At 42.4% G+C, this 26,414-nt stretch overlaps 1 long non-coding RNA gene across 1 annotated transcript in view; it reads left to right on the top strand.

Moving 5' to 3' along the window:
- The window catches only part of LOC137356736 (uncharacterized), a 64,158-nt gene that overhangs the window by 621 nt on the left and 37,123 nt on the right, over positions 1 to 26,414 (top strand). The gene's annotated exons all lie outside the window — the stretch shown is intronic.

Genomic DNA, 26,414 nt, shown 5'->3' with positions numbered 1-26,414 from the left:
GGGTGCTAAACTGAGAAATATTCTTGTCGGTTCTAATTTTATCACTTCCAGTCGCTGAGTCATGGGTGACCGATAGAAAAATTATTCGAAACAGCGTCTCCGAACTGTGCACGCCCTCAGTACTCATCCTTGATGATACGCACAAAGTGACTGGAAGTTCCAACACCTGATTGTTGCACTTGAGCACGCAAGTACTTACAAGGATGTATTCTGAGATGCCACTGAGTTCCTTTACTCGCCTGATCTGTTATGCTGTCCAATTTTGGTCACCATTGATGGTGATGGAAAACGATGCCAACATACCAACTGTGCGGTTTTATAATGTCCATCAGCTTTACATCAGAAGGTTCTGACATTCCGTTTGGGCACGTAATCTGACATTTATGCACAGTGTTGAATTGTCAGAGGTGCCATCCTTTACGTGAGAAGTTAAACTGAGACAGCTGTTCCGGTAATTCAAGTAGCCTTTGGGGGGAAATTTTTCCATAATCATCGAACACAGAATTAAGGTAATAGGTAAAAGAACCAGTGGGGCGATGAGGGCACTTAAAAAAAAAACAGCGAGTTATGATCTGAAATACACTGGAAGTGTGATGGAAGCACATCCAATGATAACTGTCAGAAGGAATAAATACTTGAAAAAATGCAGGGGAATGGGACTAATTGGATAACTCTTTGAAAGGGCTGATGCTGCGCAGTTTGAAGAAAAATATGGAGTTCTTCCATTGCCCACATCAGTACTTTTTGGAAAATTGAGATGTAACCTGCTTGTAAATATAAACAAACAACTTTCATTTATATGGTGCCTTTAATGTAGTGAAATATGTCAAGGTCTTTTAAAGGAATGTTCTCTAAACAAAATTTGACACCAAGCCACATAGAGATACTAGGACAGCTGACCCAAAAGCTTGGACAAAAATTTGGGAAGTAACAACACACTCAAAGACTTTGGAGAGAAATGAGAGGTGGGAGAATAGAGGGGTGATGATAGCAGATTTGAAGGGGAGGGAGTACAGAACCTGAGGAGAGGGAATTGTCATAATATAAAAATAATTAGTAAATACTTCCCAGTGAGCAATCTCAGCCAGGTTGGAAAAGAGGAAGTGGGCTAGATTTCCTGCTTCCATGCTGAAAGTGTGAGAAGGGGCATCTCACAGCATGCGCCATCAGTTTGACATTCTTGCATCCTTCAGCTCGAAAGTTTTGTGCAGTGTAACATGCTGGAAGTGTGGCATAGGCAATGAAGCATCTGGGACCTTAGTGAACAGCATAAATTCAGCAGCAAGTTCTGGAGATCTGCAACTTGCATATCTCTTAACTATCCTGTACCTGCCAGCAGATTTGTAGATTAATAACAGCGTATGTCATTAACACACAGTTATTTTTCCAGCAGGTTTGACCCACTATGTAAAATAAGGACTGGATTAAATTCCGTTTGATCTCCCGGTGGTCAAATATTCTGCAAATGTTCAGACCTAGGCACTCTGCCCATCCCTGCTAATTTTTGATTGATGTAGGATAGGTGGGGGCAGAAAGCCAGTTGTGATGCCCTCCACCACATTCCTGCTGTTTTTCAAGGGCAGGTCCTGCTTATAATGTGCCTGCTCGTATGGGCAGGTGTTTGTAAATCTGATGTCAATAGGGAAGCTCAGTCTTTGCCATGTCTCCCTCATTTGCCCAGTTCAAATGCTGGATATAAGTCATCTGTTACGTCTCACTGTATAGTGTGCAAAAGTCATTGAAGGCAGCCTTGGAGGTTCAGGAGAGCAGGGGCCTGTGCAATCATTCTTAGAACTCCCTTTGGAGATGTCCTTGATCAGAAAGCCTATGTCTCACAGTCGAGGTAAACATAGGAATAATGGTCACTTGGTGGCTGATGTGTACCTAAAGAGAGGACATAAAATTGGTGAGGAGAGGGGGAAGAAATTAAAATAAGATTCATTCAAAGTATCTAGTAATGTCTGTTAAAATAGTAAGTATAATAAATAATAAGTCATTGTATGAAAATAAGCTCCTGTAACTCTCCACCCCTGCTACCGCTAATGAGAGGGAATACACTGCATTGCAGCATCTGTTCAAAATCATGAATGGTTTTAATAGAGTAAAGAAGAAGAAACTGTTTCAAGTGGTAGAAGGTTGGATTAAACTGGATAGCTCTTCCTCGGCCGGCACAAATACGATGCGCCAAATGGCCTCCTCTTGGGCCATAAATCTTTCTATGTTTCTATTCTGTGCTTCTTAAGGGTCAGTAACCAGAGGACACAGATTTAACGTGATTGGCAAAAGAAGACAACATGAGGAAACTTTGTGACCTGGAATGCTTTGCCTGAAAAGGTAGTAGAAGCAGATTTAATAGTAACATTTAAATGAGAATTGGATAAATACTTAAAGGGAAAGAACAGGAGAGTGGGATTAATTGCATAATTCTACCAAAGAGTTGCCGCAGGCTTAATGGGCCGATTGGCCTCCTTCTGTGCTGTATCATTCTTTGATTCTGTGATCTTTGACCAATGTTAAGTCTGTGCAAAAAAATTACTGAAAATTGCAGGCACAAGTTTGATCTTTAGTTTGCAAAATAAGCACCATAAAAAGTTACATAAATTTCAAAATGCTATTTTTGTATTGATAACTTCAGTCCCTAAGAATTCCGAAATTGATAATGTGAAATTAATTGCAGTGTGCTATTAAATTAATTCAAGCTTGAGATGAACATTGTGATTGCCATTGTAAACCCACTATACTACTATTCTTGGAACACATAAACAGAAAACTGTCGGCGAGACATTGGTCGTCTCAATTTCTCTGCCCCCCTCACTCACTCTAACCTGTCCCCCTCTGAACTTGAGGCATTCCGTTCTCTCAGGTCTAACCCCGACATGGTCATCAAACCTGCAGACAAGGGTGGTGCTGTTGTTGTATGGCGTACCGACCTCTACCTTGCAGAAGCTCAACGCCAACTCACAGACACCTCTTCCTACCTCCCTCTGGACCATGACCCCACCACCGAACATCAAGCCACCGTCCAAAGGACTGTCACTGACCTCATCTCCTCTGGAGATCTTCCCTCTACAGCTTCCAACCTCATAGTCCCGCAACACCGGACAGCCCGCTTCTACCTCCTTCCCAAAATCCACAAACGGGACTGTCCCGGCAGACCCATTGTGTCAGCCTGCTCCTGCCCAACTGAACTTATTTCTTCCTATCTAGACTCTATCTTTTCTCCGCTGGTCCAGTCTCTTCCCACCTACATCCGTGACTCTTCTGACGCCCTACGTCATTTTGACAATTTCCAGTTTCCTGGTCCCAACCGCCTCCTCTTCACTATGGACGTCCAATCGCTCTACACCTCCATCCCCCACCAGGATGGTTTGAGGGCTCTCCGTTTCTTCCTGGAACAGAGGCCCAACCAGTCCCCATCCACCACCACCCTCCTCCGCCTGGCTGAACTTGTTCTCACATTGAACAACTTCTCCTTCAACTCCACGCACTTCCTTCAAGTAAAAGGTGTCGCTATGGGTACCCGCATGGGTCCTAGTTATGCCTGTCTTTTTGTGGGATATGTCGAGCATTCTTTGTTCCAGTCCTACTCAGGCCCCCTCCCCCAATTCTTTTTCCGGTACATTGATGACTGTATCGGTGCCGTTTCCTGCTCCCGCCCCGAACTAGAAAACTTTATCAACTTTGCTTCCAATTTCCACCCTTCTCTCACCTTTACATGGTCCATCTCTGACACTTCCCTTCCCTTCCTCGACTTCTCTGTCTCCATCTCTGGGGATAGGTTGTCTACCAATATCCATTATAAGCCCACTGACTCCCACAGCTACCTCGACTACACTTCTTCACACCCTACCTCCTGTAAGGACTCCATTCCATTCTCCCAGTTTCTCCGTCTCCGAAGCATCTGCTCTGATGATGCTACCTTCCATGACGGTGCTTCTGATATGACCTCCTTTTTCCTCAACCGAGGATTTCCCCCCACTGTGGTTGACAGGGCCCTCAACCGTGTCCGACCCATTCCCCGCACCTCTACCCTCACCCCTTCCCCTCCCTCCCAGAACCGTGACAGGGTTCCCCTTGTCCTCACTTTTCATCCCACCAGCCTCCATATCCAAAGGATCATCCTCCGCCATTTTCGCCACCTCCAGCGTGATGCCACTACCAGTCGCATCTTCCCCTCCCTTCCCCTGTCAGCATTCCGAAGGGATCGTTCCCTCCGCGACACCCTGGTCCACTCCTCCATTACCCCCACCACCTCATCCTCGTCCCAGGGCACCTTCCCTTGCAATCGCAGGAGGTGTAATACCTGCCCATTTACCTCCTCTCTCCTCACTATCCCAGGCCCCAAACACTCCTTTCAGGTGAAGCAGCGATTTACTTGTACTTCTTTCAATGTAGTATACTGTATTCGCTGCTCACAGTGTGGTCTCCTCTACATTGGGGAGACCAAGCGCAGACTGGGTGACCGCTTTGCGGAACATCTCCGCTCAGTCCGCAAGCAGGACCCTGAGCTTCCGGTTGCTTGCCATTTCAACACTCCCCCCTGCTCTCATGCTCACATCTCTGTCCTGGGATTGCTGCAGTGTTCCAGTGAACATCAACGCAAGTTCGAGGAACAGCATCTCATCTACCGATTAGGCACACTACAGCCTGCCGGACTGAACATTGAGTTCAATAATATCAGAGCATGACAGCCCCCCACTTTACTTTCATTTTTAGTCATTTTTAGTTATTTTTTCTTCCTTTTTTTTTGCATTCCTTTTTACATTTTTTACAATCTTTTTTTGCATTTATTTCATTTCATCTTAGTTTGTTCAGTTTGCTTACCCACTGTTTTTTTCAGGTTGTTTTTCTTCAGGTTTGCACTTGCTGATGTTCAATATTCAGTATATTCACACCTAATCTGTACTAATGCTTTGTCTTTCAACACACCATTAACATATTGTTTGCCTTTGCTCCGTGACCTTTTGGTCAGCTATGTGACTTGGTCCAATCTGCACCTTCTCCTTTGTTATCTCTTGCCCAACCCCCACCTCACTTGTTTATAATCTGTGACTTTTCTAATATTTGTCAGTTCCGAAGAAGGGTCACTGACCCGAAACGTTAACTCTGCTTCTCTTTCCACAGATGCTGCCAGACCTGCTGAGTGAATCCAGCATTTCTTGTTTTTGTTACAGAATCCTTTAATTTGTTTGCAAAGATAAAAATAAATATTGGATAAATGCTCCCTGATGGCTCAGTGAGTTTATCCATTTAATACTTGAGCTATTCAGATCTAATGCTAATGATTGTAATTAATGGTCCAGGTTATCAGTTCAGTTTAAAATCATTAAAGCATTACTGCAGTATATTAGTATAGTACTAATGCCACTAGGGTCAAATTCATGAGTCATCTCCGCTTCCTGAAGCATCCTGTGGTAAAAGCAGTATGGAACTGAGTAATGCAGATTAGAAGGTTTAATTCCACTGTATGGGATTGGCATGTCTCAGGATTTCTGACTAAGCTGCCATGAGGTCCTTGGTGTAATATATGTTAAAAATTACATTATAAATGCTACTGTTGACCTAAACTTAACTTTCAAAGAGCTATATTTACTCCAGTGCCAGCTTTTAGACAGCAGTGCTGGAAGATGTAAATTAGATTCAAACAGGGCATCTAAACCAGTATGCTGGAGACAAGGGAAGACCGTTTCAAATTTCTGTGATCATTCTCACTCATTGTTGCTTCAACATCGCCATTCATTTGAACTCAGCAGTGGTCATTGCTCAGTTAGCCTGGTGGATTTCGTTCTTGGGGATGGAGGTAATCAGTTTGACTAAAAGCTGGCAGTGGAGTCAGACTGAGAGAAGCACTAGGAGACTGCAGGTACAAAAAGTTCTGCATTGGATAAAATGCAGAGGAGATATTCTGTTTCAATCCTGGAAGACACCCTCTAAGGTGGGGAAGCATAGCATGTTAATTATTTTTATATTATTATGCAAAGACAAGGGGTATTAATTGAAACAAGTGCATCCAATCATATCTTTTGCCCTGTATGTTTATGTGCCCTGAAACAATGCAATTTAATGATTTGTATCAAGCTTCATCTTATCAAGGGTTCACTCAGTCCACCATTCAGAGAGATTGAAAAAATGTGCGAAACATATGAATATGAAAATCAGGTCACAAGGGGAAACTAATGTTACACCCCAAAGCACACTTATGTACGAGCAGATTTGGAGTAGTTTGAGTAATCTCCCATAAAAGTAAGATTCTCAGATTGCTTACAGAGCCAAGTGACACCTCTATATCAGGGAAGGTATCTACAGCAGAACTAAATTTGTTGCTGCTGTTAGTTGATAGCAGTAGGGTAACAGTTGGAGTAGTACCCATTGGCTGGGAGAAATCAGGGATTTGTAATTGTGATTTCTATCGCTGGGTGTACTGGATCTTGTGCAGGAGGTGAGGACTATGGCGCTGGGCCGAAAAGGTTGGTGGGGGGATCCCTGCCTCTGCATTTTTCTCAGCTCCCCGGAGCGATCCTCCGGTCTTTTGGGGTCAAAGTTTAAGGAGGCAGGATCTCTGTCCCTTTAAAATCTTTATAGGGATAGGGAACTCGCGCCCAAGAGCTAGCCAAACACAGGGCCGGCAGTTCAGCAGTGTCCGCAGCTCCACCGGGAGCGATGGCCACCGCCAGGACTGCAGAGGCCTCTGACCCAGGCCCAACACTGGAATCCTGGAGAAGAGGGAGGTGAGGTGGGGTCGCCGGAGCCAGTCCGGAAGGCCCCAGCGAGGGGGTTTGGGGGCGTGGCCATTCAGTCCAGGGGACGGAAGGTACAGTTGTCTTCGGGGGTGGGGGGGCAGTCAGCCATGGACCACAAATTGACCGTAGGGAGGGTGCCTCATTTTACAAGGTATCCTCCCTGTGTGCGGAGGGACACCTGGTAAATTCCCAGTGGTGGCGGGAAGAGGCCCTTAATTGGCCATCAATAGGCCACTTAAGGGCCTCAATTGGCCTCTGGGCAGGAAGGTTGTCGGCTTATTTCCCAGGAGAATCAGGGTGGGAATCCCGGCATTGAATTCCGTGACGGTCAATTCTTCCCTAATTCTCCGGCACACGCCCTCTGGCCACAAAACCTGCCATCGGGATGAGAACAAGATCCAGCCCGGTGTGTCTGGATAATAAGTGAGGACAAGATTGAATTCAGCTTTGATGACCTCAGCTGCTGACACTTTTCTGAATGCATGCATTGAAAAATTGGCCTTTAATCTTTCTTTTAAAGAAGTTAGCATTTATTTCGTACTTTTTGTCCTCAGAATTTCCTAAAGCATTTCACGAACAAATTATTTGTGAGATGTATACACTGGTATGTTGGCAAATGTTCTGGACTGACAAATTAAGCATGGTTCTTTGAAGGAGGTACCATAAAGAGTCTGGCAACTGTGAAACTGTAACTCTTCAAATTTTAATGCCTTCAGGAAAGGAAGGGAGAAAGTTGGACATAAAATAACAGCAGAGATCTGTCCTTCTTACAATTATCTCTGATTGTACCCTCTTGTAAATTTTAAATTTTAATTCTGGAGTTTAAATCCCTCCATGGCCTTGCCTTTTCCCTGTCCCTAGCATCCTTTGGCCCTACAGCTTTCTGAGAACTCTCAATTATTCTGACTCGACTCTCTTGTGCACTCTGTCTCCTAGCAGTTAACCCCAACATTGACATCCATGCCTTCAACCTCCCAGGTCCTGTTCTTTGGATTTTTTCCTAAGCCCTTCCATCTCTCCAATTCCCAGTACTCCTCAAAACCATCTTTAAAATCTACTCCATCAACCAAGCTTTTACTCATCCCCTCTTAAACTCTCCCTTCGTGTGGTATCAAATCCCATTTTAAGACTTATAACAACTAAACGAAAATAAATCCCCAATTAACTAAATATTACTTTTTAAGTAACTGATATCCCAAATCACAAAGATTTTTTCTTTTCTTTTTATTAACAATACTGTTATGCAAGTGATTCTGTTTTTGTTAAAAATATTTATAAAGAAATTTATAGTTAAACTGAATAAATGTTGGACCAGTTTTTTTTTGAGAGCCATCAAGGGGGCACTGAAGAAACTGCTACCACTAAGTTCACCTTCTTCCAGCCTGCCTTGAGACCACAACTGTTCGATTTCTTCTCCTCCAGGCTGTTTGCCTTCTGAAACTCTGTTAAATCTATCTGGACTCAGCAGGCAATAGCTTATTGTGTTCTAAAATGCAAAATTCAGAAGTCTAGTTTCACAAAGCCACTTGGTCATCCATTGTTCCCAGGTGCGAACAGTTGCCTGGAACATTTACATTTCCTGAAATACCGACTCCATGTTTTATGACCCAAAAGTCTGGGAGGGCAAAACCCATTGTTCTTCAGGTGTTCATGGCTGTAGTCTGTTTTTCAGAAGGCAGTCTTTGATCTGTGTTCTCTGTTGTCCTGGTCACCTTTCGCTGAGTGCAGGTGAGGTCATCTGTCCTTCTGGACTCTATTTTGAACTTTTAAAAATCACAATTTTGACAACCATTGTTACAAAGTCCAGCATTCATAACCGTGATCTTGTGAAACTAGGATAACAAACCATTGTGGCAGTCTGCATTATTTAAACCAGTTACATCCCACAGTTGACACGTCTTAGTCCCGACAGTACAGGAACGATTGTGTTCCATACTCTAGAATATTTAATCATCAATGTCTATACTTATCCTTACAAGTTTTGTAATAGACTAACCAAACTTTTTCTTCAAGGGATTAATCAATATATTAACCAATTTGCTGATGGTCTGTTCCACTATTCTATTACTCATTGAAAAAATAAATTCATTTAGTCTCAAGTCTTACTAGAAGCTAGTTTCATATATGTCTCCTCAACTTCTCCAATCCTATTGTAAAAATAATGATCTGGATTTTGCAGTGGCATTGACAGAAAGACTGTCCAGTGTTTGCCATCATTACTCCACTGAAACAGGCAGTTACTCCAGGAGTCTGCATATGTACATATAAAGCAGGATAGGTTCAACCCAGCAATTACTGCCCCATCAGTCTACTCTCCATCATCAGTAAAGTGATGGAAGGTGTCGTCAATGCCGCTATCAAGCGGCACTTACTTAGCAAAAACCTGCTCACTGACACTCAGTTTGGGTTCTGTCAAGGCCACTCAGCTCCTGACCTCATTACACCCTTGGTTCAAAAGAGCTGAACTCGAGTGACAGTGACTGCCCTTGCCATCAAGGCAGCATTTGACAGACTGTGACATTAAGGAGCCCCAGCAAAACTGAAGTCAATGGGAATCAGGTAGAAAACTTTCCGCTGGTTGGAGTCATACCTAGCACAAAGGAAGATGGTTGTGGTTATTGGAGGTCAATCATCTCAGTTCCAGGACATCACTGCAGGAGTTCCTCAGGGTAGTGTCCTAGGCCCAACCATCTTCAACTACTTCATCAAGGACCTTCCTTCAATCATAAGGTCAGAAGTGGGAATGTTCGCTGATGATTGCACAATGTTCAGCACCATTAGCGACGCCTCAGATACTGAAGCAGTTCGTGTAGAAATGTAGCAAGACATGGACAGCATCCAGGCTTGGGCTGATAAGTGGCAAGTAACATTCATGCCACATAAGTGCCGGGCAATGACCATCTCCAACAAGAGAGAATCTAACCATCTCTCCTTGACATTCAATGGCATTACCATCGTTGAATCCTCCACTATCAACATCCTGGGGATGACCATTGACCAGAAACTGAACTGGACCAGCCATATAAATGTCATGGCTACAAGAGCAGGTCAGAGGCTAGGAATCCTGTGGCGAGTAACTCACCTCCTGACTCTCCAAAGCCTGTCCACCATCTACAAGGCACAAGTTAGGAGTGTGATGGAATACTCTCCACTTGCCTGGATGGGTGTAGCTCCAACAACACTCAAGAAGCTGGACACCATCCAGGACAAAGCAGCCCGCTTGATTGGCACCTCACCCACAAACATTCACTCCTTCCACCACTGACACACAGTGGCAGCAGTGTGTACCATCTACAAGATGCACTGCAGCAATGCACCAAGGCTCCTTAGACAGCACCTTCCAAACCTGTGACCTCTACCACCTAGAAAGACAAGGGCAGCAGTTGCATGGGAACACCACCACCTGCAAGTTCCCCCCAAGCCACATACCATCCTGACTTGGAACTATATTGCTGTTCCTTCACTGTCGCTGGGTCAAAGTCCTGGAACTCCCTTCCTAACAACACTGGGTGTCCCTACCCTACATGGACAGCAGTGGTTCAAGAAGGCAGCTCACCACCACCTTCTCAAGGGCAATTAGGGATGGGCAATAAATGCTGGCCTAGCCAGCGACGCCCGCATCCCAGGAATGAATTAAATAAAAATGTGCAGAATAACCTGGAAATCCAAAATTTGCTGTCAGTGATTCTACACGTCTCCAGAGGGTGCGCTTTTGAGGCACCCTCAGACTGCAATCAAAGGGAAATCTATGAATTGATGAGAACTTCCACTCATATGCTGTTAGTCTCAGTGTAAAACTCCTTGAAAAGGTTACACCTTGTTCAATGAGATGTAATGAGTTTTTAATAGTGTACTAACCTCATAATTACTCTTAGGCCCTGGAAAGCTAATTTTATATTTGTGGAATGTTAAATTTCTCCATTATGATAAAGCTCACTTTTTTAAAATAAAGTTTGTTTTATTGATAGTTTGTTTTCAGCTTCTTTCTAAATCCATCATAATTATTTTGCTATCTGAAAATGTAAAGAAAAAGTGAAGGATAAAGTGCTTTTATCTTCCTAGTTTGCTGTCTGTGAGAATACTTCAATGTGAGTGGCTGCCATCCCTGCTTGCTGACATCACTGCTGTTTCATGCCTGGAAATACTCTTGACTTGGGGCCAGACTTAAACTGCCGTTGGGAAGGAAGAAGTCCACATCCCATAGATCGTTTGATCCTTGTGGGCAGCTATAATCGAAGCCATTGGCAAGTGCCCTTCATAGCTGACCACAAAATCCGGCCAATAGTTTGTCCTGTAAGGGAGGTACTTGATCACGTGTCCCAGTGAGATTGATCTTTCCACAAATTATTGGTGTAACTAAAATAATCATGCATTTTGTATGCATATTTTATGCTTCCTGTACTAATTTGCATTCATTTATGTCCACACTAAAATCTTTAGCCCTTATTTGTCCAGGCTCCTTTGAATGTCACCAATCTCCCTTACTTTAGTCACCTGACCACTTTGCTTGATGCTAGAAAGTTTTGTAATACTAGAAGTCTTCTTCTTAAGCAGTCCCTTCAGATCAAGGATGACTTGCCTGCACTCCTGTTTTTAGATGGCTACTGAGTCCAATGCATGATTCGCAGACTCTACCATGTGTGGGGCAGGTGATGTTTGGAAGGATTGAGTAGATTAGTTGCTTCGGGGTCTGTGTGCTCCTTCCGCTGTCTACACTCGGCCTCTGCATGCTGCCCTTGAAGTCTCGAGGTGATCTGTGCCTTCCCTGGAAGTACAATACTAGAAGTACCCGAGTAGTATAAACATAAGGGAATCCAAAACAAACCCTAGAAGAACTCCAATAGCCATTGTTCTTTGCAGGCACATCGTTTTCCATTTATCATCTCTTCCTTTAGATTGTCAAGCTGTTTTCAATCTAGCCAGCTATTTTGTATTGTACTTGATCTTAATTTTATTAAGTCCTACATGCAGAGCTTTATCAATTGCGTTTTAAAATTTCAAGTGAACTCACTGGACAGCGCTAATCGTCTAATGAAGTGTTGACCTGTTACCTCTGAACGAAACTGCCAAAAGTAAAAATGATCTCCTCACTTTTTGCATTCAAGTACATAAAATACTATAAAGTGTTTTTCGGAATACTTTTCCTGCTACAAAATTGTTTGGCTATCTAATCTTTAATTTCCTGATTCATCCCTCATTCCCTTTTTGAATGTTGGTATAATGTTCCAGTCTTCATGCACAGCACTGGAATTTATGGAATTCTTAATATTAATTAGAGCCTGTTACAACCGAGGTGGGAGGAATGCACTGTTTATTCAAGTTCCACTCTCCACAGGTCACAACATATATTTAATTTTTTTTCCACTTACTGATACAGTCAATCATAGACTCTATTTTTATCCCAGAATAAAACACACGAACCAGGTTTCTTTAATAAACAACAAAATTAACAGTTTATTATAAAACAAGTCTTAACCAGTAAAGAAGCAAAGTATAAACACACAGATCAAAATATAAAAGTTCTCTTTTTACCTTAGCCCCTCACACACTCTCACATACCGAAAAAATAGAGATTTACTCTTTAGAGCTATAGTACAAAAAAACACAAAAACAAATACATTGGCCAAAATACTTGCTAATTCTTCAAAATTTAACACAAAAAATGGAAGTACCAGTAACACCTCCACCCTTGGAGGAATGAAACACCATGTTTAAATGCGTTTCATTACAAAGCGTGGGAAAAATAGAAAATGAAACAAAAAATTAAAACACATTTTCATACTCATTCACAATTTATTTGTAGCTAATACAGTTCTGCTTTGTACCCTCTTTGCACTCGGTTAGCTCAAAGCAATGTTAGATTCCAGATAAAGCATCTGCAATTATATTATTTTTGCCCACAGTGTGGATTATCTTTAAGTGATAGAGCTGCAATAGTAAACCCCATCGGAATAGTCTAGCATTTTGGTTTTTGAATTTTTGGCAAAGTTTATTACCAAACTGTAATTTTCTAAACTGACCTTCCAGTTATTCCAAGTGCTCCTTCCAAGTGTCACTGTAGACCAGGTAAACTACACAGTTAGGAACACTGGCTACCACTTAGTTCATTAGTCTGTAAAAAGTGGCTGGGGCATTTTTTAGCCCAAATGGCATCACTCAGCATTGGAAAAGACTATTTGGTGTGACAAAGGCCGATATATGTGAAAGGAACGTGCCAGTATCCCTTTAACAAATCTATTTTTGTAAGAAATGTGCCACTACCCATTCTGTCAATACAGTCTTCCAAGCGAGGAATTGGGTACGAGTCTGCCTTTGTTACTGCTTTAACCTTTCATTAGTCTATGCAGAGTCTAGTTGAATGATCAGATTTAGGCACGAATACCACTGGAGAACTCCAGCTGCTTTGACTAGGTTCAGTTAGGTGGTTTTCCAACATGTATTGGATTTCTGCTTATACCTGGACCTGTTTCTCTGGACCTAAGTGGTAAGGATCCGTTTTATAGGAGAGAATTCCCTTACATCTGCATCATGTGTGGCTAAGGTTGTACATCCTGGCTTTTCCCTACAGACTCTTTTAAATGCTGTGAGTAGCCTTGTTAGGTCTCCCCGTTGTTCTGCATCTAAATATGAAAGCATAGTGTCCAATCTCCCTAACAATTCAATATTAGCTAACCGGATAGTAGGAGGTTCAAACTGAGAATTGTCTAGGCCTCCTTCTGCCTCATCCTCACTATCCCTTTCATACTTGTGCTTGCTTATCCTCTTCCCAGCGATAATATTGTTTCAACATATTGATATGACACAGCCGATTCTTTTTCCAGTGATCTGGGGTGTCAATCAAATATTTTATTAATTGTCTTGACCACTTTATATGGACCACTGAACCTGCTTTCAGCGGTTCATCCTGTAAAGGCAGTAATACTCACACCTCATCCCCTGGTTGAAATGTTCGGGTCTTGGCATGCTTGTCTGCCCATTTCTTCATAGTTGTTTGAGAAGCTTTAAGGTGTTCCTGAGCCACTTTGCAAGCTCTTGTGAGCTGTTCCCAGAACACAGATACATAAACTAGCACAGAAGAGTCGTCCTTCTGTTCTAAAAACTTCTCTTTAATTAGTTTTAGAGGACCTCTTATCTCATGTCCATAAACTAATACAAAAGGACTAAAACTGTTAGACTCATTAGGTGAATTCCTAGTGGCAAACAAAAGAAAGTCTAGCCCTTTATCCCAATCATGGGGATATTCATGACAGCATTCCCTAATCATTGTTTCGAGGGTCTGATGGTACCTTTCTAAAGCTCCTTGTTTCTGTGGGTGGTATGCTGAAGACTTTAACTGTGTTATACCCAAATTATCCATAACTTCCTGAAAAGCTTTAGACATAAAATTGGAACCTTGATCTGACTGAATCTTAACAGGTAATCCATATCTAGTGAAGAACTGGGTTAACTTCTCGACCACTACCTTAGCAGAAATTGTTCTCAAGGGAGTGGCCTCTGGGAACTGAGTAGTCATATCAATGATGGTGAGTATATATTGATGACCTGCTTTTGTTTTTGGTAAGGGTCCTACACAGTCTACCAACACCCTATTAAATGGTTCACCAAAAACTGGTATGGGAATTAGAGGTGCTGGATTTATGGTAGGTTGTGGTTTTCCCACAATCTGGCACGAATGGCATGTTTTACAAAACTGTACTATGTCTTTGGAAAGACCTGGCCAGTAAAAATGTTGACTTATAGTGATTGGGTCTTCCAGATTCCCACATGTCCCTCTATAGGAATTTCATGTGCTATCCTTAATAGCTCACAGCGATATTTTGGCGATACCACTATCTGATGAACTTCCGTCTTCTTCATCCGCAGGTCTGTGAGGAGGTCTCCACTTTCTCATCAGAATCCCATCTTTAATATAGTAGCCTTCAGGAACTCCTTTTGCCTCAGCTTCAGTTGGAGATGATTGTGCATTTTATTTAACTTTGGATCGGTTTGCTGAGCATTGATCAGAGAAGACTTATTAAACATTTCCTTTGGATTATCCAAATCCCCCAAAGGAAGTTTCAAGTATTCAACTATCTGACTGTGGTGCCAATTTTACCTCTGACAATGGAACTTGTTTAGCCATTGCTCGGTTTACTACACATGAAGGAAAAATTCCTGGAACCTTTTCCTGCAACTGTTCTGTCTCTTTTAACTTCACTTGGTTTTTCCATGACCACTGGAGAAGCTATTACTTTCGCTCCAGCCAAATCATTCCCCAGGAGTAGATCAACACAGTGTACTGGCAAACTATGGACAACTTTTACAGTTACCGTTCCAGACATTAGGTCACAATCTAGGTGCACCCGATACAAAAGTACGGCTATATACTCCCCGCCACTACCATTCACTAAAACCTTGGCATTCAGTGTGCTCTCTGGTGGAAATTGTGATGGAAACTAACCTGCCAAATGGAAACATATTAATTTTGTCATATCGAACACCAGTATATGCCTGTACCTTTACACCGGGTGCACTTGGAGTGTGACCTATTTTCCCTACCAGTGACCATAGGAATTGTCCCTAGTTTGCCTGTAGACGGGGTTGACCTGCTCCTAGGTAATGATCTGGCAGGGGCGAAGGTAGTAGCTTCCCCAGTAGTGAAAGAGAGACCGAAGGAGGGTAGCAGTAGGAGACAGTCCCCTACAGTTCCCCTGAATGTGTAGTGAATTGGGCCATGGCCAAACCAGCTCATCCAGAGGAGACTGAATTGGCGCTGCAGACAAATAACCATGAGGTCTGTCTGTTTAAAACCTTCTTTGGAAACCTAGAGGACTCCGGGAATGGATTAAAAGGATCTTCCCCAGCTGAGGCTCAGTGAGCCGACTCAGTATTGAGAGAGTTAGCACAGGCTGCCCAGACTGAAACTGAAGCAGAGGGAGTCCCTGATTGCTACTATTTAAAGAATGAGGTACTGATGAAGAAGTGGAGTCCTCCTCATAGACCTGAGGACAAAGAGTGGACAGGGGTTCACCAGTTAGTGGTGCCGCAGAGGTACTGGAAAGAAATATTAAGAATGGCCCATGAAATTACAGTGGCTGTACATGTTGGTATACGAAAAATCAAAGCCCGCATAAGACAGCAGTTTGACTGGCCAAAACTCCACAAAGATGTGGTGGAGTACTGTAGGAGTTGCCACATGTGCCATTTGAGGGGAAGCCCCAACCTGTAGTGAAATCTGCACCTCTAAGTCCTGTATCGGTATTGAAGAAACCCTCCAGGAGACGGCCAGTGAATTGTAAGGGATCCTTGCCGAGAACAAAAGGGGACAGACTGGCACAGGGCTGGCAAAACATTAGAGAGGAAAGGGGAAAAGGGACAAAGGAGGTAAAAGGAGGTCCAGAAGGATTCCCAAATGAAAACCCCTACTGTCTGGTCAGCCAATCCTGAAATGTTTGAAAAATTAGACCCCACATCCTCCTATGTAAATGCAGACACCAGAAGCACCCCACCAGGGTTGCTAACAGCATTTACGGAAACCTGCAGGGACAAAGGAAGTCCTCAAGAGGGCTGAGAAACCATGCATGTGATGCCTCACCTAGTCGAAGTGCCACAGGGAAGTGCAGTAGAATCTGGACAAATACCTGCAAGCAGAAATGTCCCAGAGGACAAAGGGAAGATTAGCAAAGAATTCTTCCCCACAGTCAGGAGAAAAGGGAACCAACAGTGCCCTGAAGTGAACAGCACTTGCATGACTCACCAGAGCACTGAAAGTGAGGTCAGGGTGGATCCACCCATTGCCAACTTCTATGATCAGTGCTCCAAACCAGGGCCAATTAAATCTAACCATCCCCCTGCAGACCACAACAGGAACAAAGGCACCCTAAGCAATCATGGAAATGTGCAAACTTCAAACCTCCCCAAACTCGCATGTTTATTGGTATGCCCATTTCCAACATATTGCAAACTGATCGTGGAGAAATTTTAAATCCCTTGGGAAACACATAACTATCGCAGACCCACCTCCAGGAAAAGGGGCAGTTTAAAGTAACATTGCTACAAAGGAAAGACAGGCTGAAACAATTTTTAAGGTTTCTGAATTAACGAGAATGAATGAGAGAAATGCATGCGTGTTTTCACGTATTGTCTCTTCCTCCTAATTTATAATTAAATGCTCTCCTAATGTCGCATCTCATTTTGCGAGAGGTGGAGGTGTGACAGAAACCACACCTGCCAAATGGAAACATATTAATTTCATCATATGGAACACTACTTGAACTTTTTGTTGGACATTGAACATAACTTGTTTAAAAGGACCACAGAGCTGAATAGCTAAAACATGGTTGCACATTAGCATTCCGAGAAACAGTTGCATAGAGAGACAATGAGAGTGCCCCCTGATTCAATTAGCGAGATGGGTTTTGTCAATAGTAGTGATCAAAAGACATTGAGAGTCATTGACTTTGTACGAGACAAACCTCACCTCCCCCCCCAACCCCCCACCGCCCCCAACCCCACTGAGTGTGACTGGAGAACTTTTGAAATCAACAATCCTCACAGACAATGCTGTTTCAAACGAAAAGCTGGTTACTTGACATACCTGCTGGCCAAACTGGGAATTAATTGAATTGTGCCTCATAGAAAGGTTTGGGGAAGACTGCAACTGAACTCAAAGGAGAAAGCACCACTTTCTCTCTGTTTCTCTCAAGCAAAGTCCCAGGGACCCACAGAAGCAACATCAGCCTCAAGACAGAGGACCTCTTCAGCCTTCTGGTACCAGAGAAGCAAATTTGAAAATGTGCACTGGGTCCCAGAGAGAACTGCAAGACTTAACTCCAATCAAGGACGTTACATCCAAACTAAAGATAGTAACTGAATTCCATTTACTACTCCAACTCCCCTCTTTATTCTTTCTCCCCCTCTGTGTCTATTTGTGTGTGTGTGTGTTTATCTTGTATGCATGCTAGCATGGTTGCATCGCGTATTTTAACTGAGTTAGAGTAATAAGGTTAATAAACTTACACCATTCTTGTTTAAACTTAAGAAAGTCTGTCTGATTGATTCATTTACAATTACAATTAGAGAGCAGTGAGCAAGGACTCACTGAGGTGAAGCAAAAACACAGTGTTTTAAAAAATTAAACCCTGTTACAGCCAAACCAGGAAAGGAGCCAGAGGGGAGCCTGAGACCCCTTCCTCACCCAGTCATAACAAAATGTTATGCCTTTCCCCAGCAAAAGAGTTTGGGTGGCTCCTGTATTCCTAAGTATAACTACCTCACTTGAAGGATAAGGAGTTACTTTTACTTTTGGCAAAAATTCCTTATAACTCTCAGGTATCTTATTCACAACCCCTGCATTCACAGTTTTTTCTTTATTTAGCCTTACAGCTGCAGTCAGAGCTACAGCCTGATCTGTTGTTCTGTCGGTCAGGGCCCCTTTCTCTGCATTGGCTTTGTGTACCCCAATAAGTCCCATGGGCTTACCCTGCAAATTCCAACATTCTGCTCAAAGGTGTCCCACCTTGTGGCAATGGTAACATTTAGTCTTGCGGACCTGACTTCCACCCTCAGCTTCTTCCTTTCACGCTCCCACCTTCTATCCTTCTCAGGTTTGTGGGGGTGACAGACAAAGGGTTTGGGCTTATAAACAGGCTCATAATCCTCAGCAATTTCTGCTGCCTGTCTGGCCATTGAAACCTTCTGATTCTCTACATGAGTTCTTACTAATGGAGGAAGTAAATTTTTTAATTCTTCCAAGAGAATTAGTACCCTAAGGTTCTCAAATGTGGCCTCTACCTTTATTGCCCATATCCAATGATCAAAATTAATTTGTCTTAACCCTCTCAAATTCTATATAAGTCTGTCCAGACAATCTCTGGAGGTTCTGGAATTTCGGTCGGTAAGCTTCAGGGAACAACTCATACACAGCGAGAATAGCCTATTCTGCCATCTCATAGTCTGCAGGAGCCTCCTCAGAAAGCATGGCATAAACTTCATGAGCTGTGCCCATCAACCTGCTTTGCATAAGCAGTGTCCAGCTTTTCTTCGGCCACTTCATCTGTTTGGCTATCTTTTCAAAAGAAATGGAAAAGGCGTCTACATCCCAATCCTAAAACAGCTATCTACTGGGTCCTGGGCTGTAGCCAGATCATTCCCCACCAGAACCTTCACTGAGGCCAAGACCACCCCTTTGTCCTAGTTCCATTTTTTTAAAAATTCGAATTCCCTGCCTTCTCTTTCCCTTTCTCTTTGAAAAATCTAGTTCAAGTTTTTTCAATGTCAATTCTTTTTACTGCTCAAGTTTCCTCATTTCTATTTATTTTTATTTTTCTTTGTCAAGCTTAAGCTGTTCAGGTTCCTGTTCAAGCTGCTTCATCTCTAACTGAATTTTGGCTAATTCAACTGCACAAGAAACCTTTTTTTTTTTCAATTATTATTACCCCCACTTACCATTGTAACTCGACAACGTTGAGTTATCTCAGAAAGATTCCCCAATTATATGTTACGACTGAGGTGGGAGGAGTGCACTGTTTATTCTAGTTCCACTTCTCCACAGATCACAACGTGTATTTATTTTTTTTCCCACTTACCAATACGGTCAATCATAGACTCTATTTTTATCCCAGAATGAAACACACCAACTATTATCAGTTTATTCCAAAACAAGTCTTAACCAGTAATGAAGCAAAGCATAAACACACAGATTGAAATATAAAAGTTCCCTTTTTACCTTAGCCGCTCACACGCTCACGCACTGGTTAACCAAAAAATAAAGAGATTTACTGTTTAGACCTCTAGTACAACAAAAAAACGTTGGCCAAAATACTTTCTAATTCTTGAAGAAAAAAGATGATATGAAAAGATATGAGAAGTCCTTTTTGGTTTGGTGCCCCCAATACATATAGATGTCTGTCCCTGGGATCTTCCTAGAACAGTTTGGGCAGGCTTTCCGGGTAAAATGCAATAACGGGGTTCAGATAGTTTCCTACACTTGTTTATCAGTTTCTCGAGATGGAAACATGCAGGCTTTTCCAAAATGCTGGGACAGACTGTGTTGGGTGTTGCTCTCTTGGCGGCACAGTGGTGCAATGGTTAGCACCGCAGCCTCACAGCTCCAGCGACCTGGGTTCAATTCTAGGTACTGCCTGTGTGGAGTTTGCAAGTTCTCCCTGTGTCTGCGTGGGTTTCCTCCGGGTGCTCCAGTTTCCTCCCACATGCCAAAAGACTTGCAGGTTGATAGGTTAATTGGCCATTATAAATTGCCCCTAGTATAGGTAGGTGGTAGGGAAATATAGGGACAGGTGGGGATGTGGTAGGAATATGGAATTAGTGTAGGATTAGTATAAATGGGTGGTTGATGGTCGGCACAGACTCGGTGGGCCGAAGGGCCTGTTTCAGTGCTGTATCTCTAAACTAAACTAAACTAAGCTTTCTCCAACTGTCTTTTCAAGCCATTGTCCATATCTCAACTGCCTGTCCAAAGCAAAACCAAAAACATCTCAGGAGCCAAGCCTCCAGACCCCTATAAATCTTGACCTGTCACTTCTCTGTAAATGTCTTCCCCAAGTCAAAAACAACCCCTGCTGGGTAATTATTTGAAGACCGGTGCCTTCCAGTAACTCTTTACAATTCAAATCTCTCAGTAACCTTTGTTTAAAAAAAAATCCATGGATTCCTTTTCAGTTTTAAAACACAAATCTTCAAAACTTAACACAAAAAATGGAAACACTCGTAACAAGCCTCAATTATTATTCTGCTTCCTTCTTTGACGATTCTAGGATGTATCTTACCTCATCCAGTTACCTTGCAGATATTTAATTTTTTTAAACAAGTTTTCACACATTTTAGTTAGGTGCATGATAGAGAGAACTTCAACCTTTTTAGTGCCACTACCCTCACCAGAGAAGCCTGGATCCTGGGGTTCTTTTATTCCTTTAATCAACTGTATCACTGTGTCTTGTTGTGAGTACATTTTCTCAATAATGAGCTTAATAAAAATTCTGAGTTGTGAGTAATAACATCATTCCTGGCAGCAGAGATATCCGACTAAGAATGAAGTTGCCAAACACTGAAAGGTTTGGCAGGAACATGCAGCGACAGATCAGTAAATCAGTTCATTGTGCTGCTTTGCAGCTCTCAGTTCTTTTTTTAAAAAAGGCTGACTGAAGGCTGTTACGTGATGTAGATAAAGCTGTTCAATTATCGCAGAAGCGGAATGGGGTTCTCAAACAAGGATTTGCAGTGCTTAGCACAGTAATATTTTTTCTTATTGTGGGAAGAAATATTTCAGTATTTTGTGAACTATCAATGTGGACTTGAGGAGATACAGTAAAACTTGAACTCACATGAAACAGGCAAAGAATACTGAATTGAAACTACCTTTAGCAAAATAAGCAGAAGCAGTGTATTGTTACTGACATCAGCCTTCATGGGGATAATAACAGGGTACTGAACTTTCCTGCACTTTGTAATTTAAAAAAAAAACTTGCATTGTAACACTTTTTTAATGCTGTCAATAACAAGGTCCAGAGGTCCAACATTAGCTTATTTCTTAGCGTATCATCTTTGCTATACACAAACTTAATTCATAGCAGATGACAAGCAGTACTGGAAAAATAATGACACTTATTCCAATATTTAACTCAAATCAACTTAACTAAAGAATAGTGTGATTTTACACGTGTTAGAAAACCAAGGCACTGCAACCTGGAGTCATAGTAAAACAATAACTGGCACTTACGTATTGCCTTTAGCATTGGGCAATGGTTTGAGGCACTTCACAAAGGAGAAGGCAAGAATTGGGAAGTTGGCCAAAGCCTTGATCAAAGCTATAAATTTAAGGGGTGGAATTTTACGTTCTCCTCCATGGCGGGTTTGGTGGCAGGGAGAGCATAAAATCTGGTGGGATGGTGGAGGGGGGCCCTGCCATCACCCTGCTTCCACCGAAATTTAATTCGAGGCAGGAAGGCATGTGAACAGCCTTCCTGCCCTGTCACCAATTGAGACCCTTAACTGGGTAATTAACCCCTAATTAAAGGACTTCCTGCCGCAGCTGCAATTACCCATGTGGCGGGTGGCCCTGTCACCACACAGGAAGGATGGCATGATAAACCATGTGGGCTGCTTACAGGCAGCAGTAGGGGGCCCTTGTTCAAAGGCACTTAGTGCGGGCCTTCTCTGCAAGAGCCAACACAGGGATCTAGGTGTTGTTTCCCCCAATTTCGAGAACCCCCCGGCCAGCACAAAATTCCATCCAAGGTGTTTGATAGTAGAAAGAGAAGGCAAAAGGGTTTGTCGGACTGTTGTCATGTTGGAACAGAAGGAGAGAGAACACATGTTAGATCAGAGCCAGAAGAATGAAATGTAGATGCTGGATTGTCAAACTTGTGGAAGTTACAGCGATAGAATAGCCATGGTGGCATTTAAATAATAATGACAAAGAATCTTAAATCAATGTTTTCAGAGCAGGGACTCATTGAAGATCAGTAAGGCCGGAAATGATAACTTTGCTGATTAGAATTTAGTGAGACTCAGCAAACCATAGACCAACTGTTTGAAATACAGTGTCACCACAATTTAGGAGTGTTCGAAGGTGAGTCAGCTGCCTTCTTTTTCATAGCATTCAGAGTGGATGTATGCTGGAATATATGATGAGGAACAGCGAGAGTCAGTAAATTGGTAGACTGGGTATTTACATGTTGTGTCATCACCACTTATGAGTGTTAGCAGGTGAATCAGCCCCCTTCATCTGAACTCTAATTTACAGTTCTTACTTTGTAAGGGTGTAGCACAGAAAGTGACTTTCTGTACACTAAGACATTTGAGTGAGTAAATAGAAATAATTCAATAAACAGCAATGTAAAAAAATTCTGTTGGGTTAAATATATAAATCAACACAGAAGGATCAGAGTCTGGAGTGATATGTGTGGCATGCATGAAGTGTAGTATAATAGCAGTGTGAATAAGGATGTATGAAGTGCACAAAGGTTGCATTCTTTGAGTAGAAGTTCACACAGTTTGTGAGTCAAATGGGTATGCTCCACAACATTCAGGAGGAAGCCCATTTTCTGGAACAGATATTCAAGTGGATGTTCACTCAATAGTTTGCCAGGAGTACAAAAGCTGATAAAGGTGACTAGATGACAATCAACAGACAGGGCAGGAATCCACAGGTGAGGGTAGGCATTTGTGGAGCTGGATTTGTCTATTATGTATACCAGTGTTTGTACCAGTGATTTGGACAGAAAAGGTGACATCAAGGAGGGTAACCATAAGCAACTACAAGAGCAGTGAGGAGCAAGTGGTTACCCATGCAGGAAACAGTAGATAGTGGTAGACAGTTTCTTCTGTAGACATGATCCAGAGTCCTGAATGGTGTGTTGCTTCCTAGGTACCAGAGTTCAGGACATCACAGAGCAAATACAAAAATAGAATGAGAGACTGAGCAGCCAGAGGTGGTGGCTCACGTGGGAATCGATATAGGAGCTAAATTCTACATTAGAGAGCAAAACCTCCAGGGTAGTAATCTGTGGATTTGGATTGTCAACACATGGCTGGAAGAAAGGGTTTCAGACTTCGTAGATACTGGGAAGGCTGTACAGCCAGATGGCCTTCATCAAACTGGAGAAACACCTGCATGTTTGCAGCAAGGGTAAACAGGTCAGCGGGGTAGATTTAAACTAGTTGTGGGGGGGGGGGGAGGGGGGAGGTGGGAGGTGACAATCCACACTCTAAGTCGGAAAATGTGAGGGAAAAACAGCAGAATGAATGGGTAGGTTGGAGACAGTTACCCAAATAAGAGTTCTGTACATGAATGCACATAGTATAAGAAAAAAAGCCAGTGATTTAGAAGTACTGGTTCAGCTTAAAGGGTATGATATAGGAGCTGTTATAGAGACCTGGCTACAATCTGAGCAAGATTGGAAGCTAAGTATTCCAGGCTATGAGATCTTTAGAAAGATAAACCATCAATAATTCATTTTAAATAATGCTGAAGAAGAAAGGACAGAGAAATTGGTAAAGGAGGGGAGCAGTAATATTTATAAAAGAAACAATTATTGTAGTAGAAAGAAGAGATTTAAGTGAGGATGATCAGTCTACAAAAAGAGTATGGGTAGAGCGGCAAAGGATGTAAGATCCTAGCAGACCTCTTGATCATAGTGTTATGGTGGGGATGCATAAATATGGAGATCAGGGAGGCATGTAGAAAAAACGATGTGGTTAAAGTGGGAGATTTTAATTTTCACATAAATTGGAAAAAGCAGAACAGCTCAAGAAGTAAAAGCAATGAATTTTGAGAATATATCTGAGACATTTCTCCAGAGTAATATTTTAAAACTGACAGGGAGCAAGCCATACTGAATTTAGTAATGAGAAACAAACCAGAATTAGTTCACAATCTGACAGGAGGGGAACATCTTACAAATAGGGACCATAATGATTGAGTTTGTTATATGGTTTGAGAGGAAGAAGGTAGAATCACAAACTAAGGTTTTAACTTTAAATAAGGAAAACTTCAAAGGGATAAATAATGAATCGACCACAGTAAGCTGGACTTGTGGTAAGCCCACAAAAAGTGGGACATATTCAATCAAGCACTTGGTATAAATACAAAACCAGTACTTACCCTAAAAGACAAAGACAGCACTTGTGCACTCCACAACCATGCTGAACAAATGAGGTAAAAGACGGCACAGAGGTGCAATGGTTAGCACTGCAGCCTCACAGCTCCAGCAACCCGGGTTCAGTTCTGGGTACTGCCTGTGCGGAGTTTGCAAGTTCTCCCTGTGTCTGCGTGGGTTTCCGCCGGGTGCTCCGGTTTCCTCCCACAGCCAAAGACTTGCAGGGTTGATAGGTAAATTGGCTATTATAAATTGCCCCTAGTATAGGTAGGTGGTAGGAGAATTGTGGGGATGTGGTAGGGAATATGGGATTAATGTAGGATTAGTATAAATGGGTGGTTGTTGGTCGGCACAGACTCGGTGGGCTGAAGAGCCTGTTTCAGTGCTGTATCCTCTATGACTATGACAGTATCAGCTTAAAGAAAAGGCTTGCACAAATGCGAGGAGAAGTGAAAATCCAGCAGGCTGGGAGAACCATAAAAAGCAACAAAAGGATACAACGAAAGTAAGAAGAGGTGCAAAAAGGAATATGAAAAATAAAGTTGCAAGAGATATCAAAGTTAACAGCAAAAGGTTTTATAAATGTATTGAGAAAGAGAGTGGTAAAGCAGAATGTGGGCTTTTTAAAGGCAGATGCAGGCAAAACCATAATGGGAGACTTGCTAAATGAGTACTTTGTGTCCATTTTCACTGGAGCAAGAGGACAAAATAACAATGGTGCAAGGGAATCTAAAAGTAAGTCAAGGGGAGGAATTTAGTAGATTTAACAAATAAAAACAAATAGAAATGGAGAAAATAATGGGACTTAAGATAGACAAATGTACATATTTTGCACCCTAGGGCATTAAAAGAAATAGGTGAGGAAACTGTAGTTGCATTTGCCACAATTTTCCAATGTTGTCTTGATTCAAGAATTATGCCTTTGGATGGAAAATTGGAAAGGCCTCCATTATTTAAGCATGAGTCGGGGTGGGGGGTGGGGGGGACGGGGTGTTGGTGGTAAACAGGCAACTATAGACTTATCAGTTTAATATGAATTGTGGAAAAATTACTGAGAGACCGTACCTGGACTATTGTATGCAATTTTGGTCTCCTTACCTAAGGAAGGATATACTTGCCATCGAGGGAGTACAACGACTGATTCCTGGGATGGCAGGATTGTCCTATGAGGAGAGATTGAGGAGGCTGGCCTGTATTCTATAGAGTTTAAAAGAATGAGAGGTGATCTCATTGAAACATACAAAATTCTTACAGGGCTCGACAGGGTTGTTGCAGGAAGGATGTTTCCCCTGGCTGCGGGGTCTAGAACCAGGGGACACAGTCTCAGAATAAAAGGTGGCCATTTAGGACTGAGATAGAGAAGAATTTCTTCACTCAGAGGGTGGTGAGTCTTTGGAATTCTCTACCCCAGAGTCCTGTGGAAGCTAGTCATTGAGTATGTTCAAGACAGAGGTCGATAGATTTCTAGATATTAAAGATATCAAGGGATATGGGGATAGTGTGAGAAAATGGCACTGAACTAGAAGATCAGCCATGATCCAGTTGAGTGGTGGAGCAGGCTCAAGGGGCCGAATGGCCTACTCCTGTTTTTATTTCCTACTAGAATCTATCATTAGAGCAACTGAGCACTTGGACAGGTATTAGTTGATCAAAGATCAACTGTCAGCATGGATTTGTGAACTGTAGGTCATGTTTGACAAATCTAGTTGAATTTTATGAGGAGGTTACAGGCATGGTGGATAGAGGACTGTCTTTGGATGTTGTCCATATGGACTTCCAGAAGGTATTTGATAAATTTCTACACAAAAGGTTATTAGGAAAAATGGTAATGCATGGAATTATATTAATCTTTTGACATGGGTTTGTAATTGGTTGAGAGATATGAAACAGTGAGTAGGGTTAAAGGGAACATTCTTTGAATGTGACAAGTGGTATTCCCAGGGATCTGTACTGGGGCCTCAGCTTTTCACCATATGTATTAATGACTGAAGGAATAGAGAGTTTTAATCAAAATTTTCACATGACGCTAAGCTTGGAGCACAGTAAATTGAGTAAATGATAGCAGGAAGTTGCAACG

This window comes from Heterodontus francisci, chromosome 3 (assembly GCF_036365525.1).
Source record: "Heterodontus francisci isolate sHetFra1 chromosome 3, sHetFra1.hap1, whole genome shotgun sequence".
NCBI classification, from domain to species: domain Eukaryota; kingdom Metazoa; phylum Chordata; class Chondrichthyes; order Heterodontiformes; family Heterodontidae; genus Heterodontus; species Heterodontus francisci.
This window is presented reverse-complemented; position numbering and strand designations above follow the sequence as displayed.